Raw genomic sequence first — 3,164 nt, 5'->3', positions numbered from 1 at the left:
GAGCCTGTGCTAAAGGAGGAGCGGGGAAGGGGGGCCAGGGAACTGAGGGTGGGGGAGAAGGAGGAGGGGCGGCCGCAGTCTCCCCGCGGAAATCAGAAGCAGATTTCAGGACTCCAGGGAGGGGGCTGTGCGCGCCGCCCCTAACCCTCGCCCCGCCCCGCCCGGTCCCCCTCCTCTTCTTCGTCCCAGACTCCGGCCCCTCTGCGTAGGGGGAGGCCACGGGGCAACTGTGTCTGTGGTGCTGGCTAGCGGGGCGCCTGGGAGTGGGTGCGGAAAGGGAAGCATCCTCTAGAGATGGGGCAGAAGGTTCCTTATGGGGAGGGGTAGGGAACGAGGTGGTGGTCAGGTGTGCGTGCACCTCGGAAGACAGACTGGGGGGCTGAGGCGGATAATGCCCTGCCGTCTAGAGCCCTCCCTAGAGCTTTGATGAATGCCCCCCTTCCCCAAGATTAAGGGAAAATCTCGGTGGATCAAAGTGGGTGTGTGTTTCCAGCCCGCCCTACCTACCTGGCCCCACCCTTAGAGGTTCTAACCCCTAACTCTAAGGTTTCTTCCCCTGTCCAAACAATGCATCGTTTCCTTCAATCCATTCTGAGCCCCACAAGCCTAGATCCCAGTGTATTAGTCTCAAAGTGCTCCTGTCCAGTGCCCTGTGTATCCTGACTGTGCCAATTCAGAGAAATCTTCTGACTTCCAACATCTAATCCACTGTCAATTTTGATTCATCTTTACCCCCGAGATATCTTTCCCATCTTTACATGATTTCATCTCAGCAGATATCTAAATCCTTCTATGTGCAGGATAACTTTTTACATGATGAGTTAAGAACCCAGTCCCTGACCTAAAAGAGTTCACAGGGGCTGGGGGGAAGGCATGATGAGAGGTATATAGATTAATACAATAACAGGATAAGAGGCTGGAAGTGAAGAGGCAAAGGGAGAGGCAATTTGAGAAATGAGAAGAAAACTGTCGAGGGGCCATTGGGGGGCTTCCTGTAAGATGTGAACTGAACACTGAAGGAGGAAGAAATATACATTTGGACACATAGATGAAAAGGCACTACATTGCAGGCATGAAGGATAGATAGCCTTTGGGGGGGGGGTGCGTTGTTGGTTGGAAAAAACAAACCACTCAGACACACTTATGTAGTTCTTTAAAGTTTCCATTCCAACTGCAACCATTCTAGTTTATGCTCGAATTACTCAGAGTATTATACTTTTTTCAATATACTGAAACATTTTGTTTTGATACACCAGATACTTCCTTCAAGACACCCAAACTGTCCTACTAAGCAATTTCCCCCAGACGGATCTGTTGATTGTTAACAGAAAGGAGAGGAATATCTTTAAGCTCTGATAATATGGTATCATCTTCCCTTGTATTTGACCAGATTTCTTGTCTTCCAGTGTTTTCACTATAGTAAATTTTATTTTTAAACCCTTACTTTCTGCCTTGGAACCAATACATAGTATTGTGGTAAGGGCTAAGCAATGGGGGTTAATCGACTTGCTAGGGGTCACCCAACTAGGAAGTGTCTTAAGGGAGATTTAAATCTAGGACCTCCCCTCTCTAGGCCTGGCTCTCAATCCACTGAGCCACCCAGCTGCCCTCTATAGTAAATTTTTGTATATTGTTCTTCTGGTTCTTCTTTACTCTTTCTCTTCATCCAAGTCTTTCTAAGTTTCACCAAGTTCTTCATAATCATCACTATAGCACAGGAATATTCCATAACATTCCTTTCCTAGTTTGTTCAGTCATAAAGGATTGATAGTATTGTCTCCTCACTGAACTCTCTGCCCTTTAATCCAGCCTTCATATCACTCACAAAGTCAACTGCCTAATCATCTAGGCCTTCCCCAGCTCTAATACATCCTTCTCCCCATTGTCTCAGAATAAAATATCAATTCAAGGCTCTTTACCATCTATCTTTAATCTACCTTTATAGCCTACTTCATGTACTCCTCTACTAACATTCACACACTGCTCTTCAGCCAACCAATTTTCTGTTCACAGATCTGGTCCTACCTTTGACAACATCTTTCTTTGCACATCACATTTCCTTGCCTGGAATAGACTCTATCTTCTTCCCACTTCTAACCTCTACCTACTAAAATCCTTTTTCTTAAAGACCCAACTCGGGCTATTTTGTTCACATCAGTGTTCACACCCTCCCTTGACACCCTCCTTGATCCCTCACATTAAGAGAGGCCACTGTTTGATCATTCTTAGGAACTTAGTCATTTTCCACTAGTGTTATCTGTGTTCATGCCTCATTCTTCTAGTGGGTCATAAAGTCCTTGGTAGGGAGCATTCCCTTCAACTTTGTGTCTTCCTCAGTATCTAATATTATTCCTAACACAAAGTAGGTACATACTAGATCTTAGCTGAATTGTCTGGTACCCCAGATGTCCAGAGCCCTTTGTGCCTAGTTTTGTTGGCTAGTGCTCTATCTGTCAAGTGTGTGGTTGTGAGCTATTTGCAGTAACCCTGCATGTTGCTCCCTAACTCTATGAAGCTCGTACTTCAGCCTCCCCCTGGTGGCACTCTAGGAATCATAGGAGAGAATGCTTTAGAATGGAGGCTCTTGACGTGGGCAGAGAAAGTTGGTATTTGGGTATAACTATGATGGGGCTGGTGTAGTCTAGTCAAAGACTTCTCTTTCTACTTGCCATTGAATCATAGTCTAGAATTGGAAGAGACTTTGCAGGCTAACTTGCCTGAATCATACCTGACCATATCCTCTACAAACATCACCAGATAAGTGATTGTCCATCCTTTGCTTGAAGACTGCTAGTGAGTGTGGACTCACTGCCCCTCAGTTCTGGCCTTCTATTTAGAGAGCTCTAATCAATAGGAATCTGCTTCCACAGACATTGATTAAAGGCCAGTTGGGTGGAAAACTCTATCCTAGAGGAGATTACTAAGAGATATTCTCAAAGAGCTCACATTTTGCTGCTGGGGGAAAGGGGAGTATTAAAAAAAAGTAGATACAAGGTTATTTGAGGTGATAAAGAACAATAACAATAGAGGAATGAAGGCTGATGGGAAGTAGCACTTTAGATAAGACTCAAAAAAATAAGGATTTAAAGAAAAGTAGAGTTGAAGAAGACTAGTTCAGGCAGGAAGATTGATTTGTACAAATTCATGGAATCTTGAGGAAGGAA

The sequence above is a fragment of the Gracilinanus agilis genome, chromosome 1 (genome assembly GCF_016433145.1).
Source record: "Gracilinanus agilis isolate LMUSP501 chromosome 1, AgileGrace, whole genome shotgun sequence".
Classification (NCBI taxonomy): Eukaryota; Metazoa; Chordata; class Mammalia; order Didelphimorphia; family Didelphidae; genus Gracilinanus; species Gracilinanus agilis.
Note: the sequence above shows the minus strand (reverse complement) of the source record.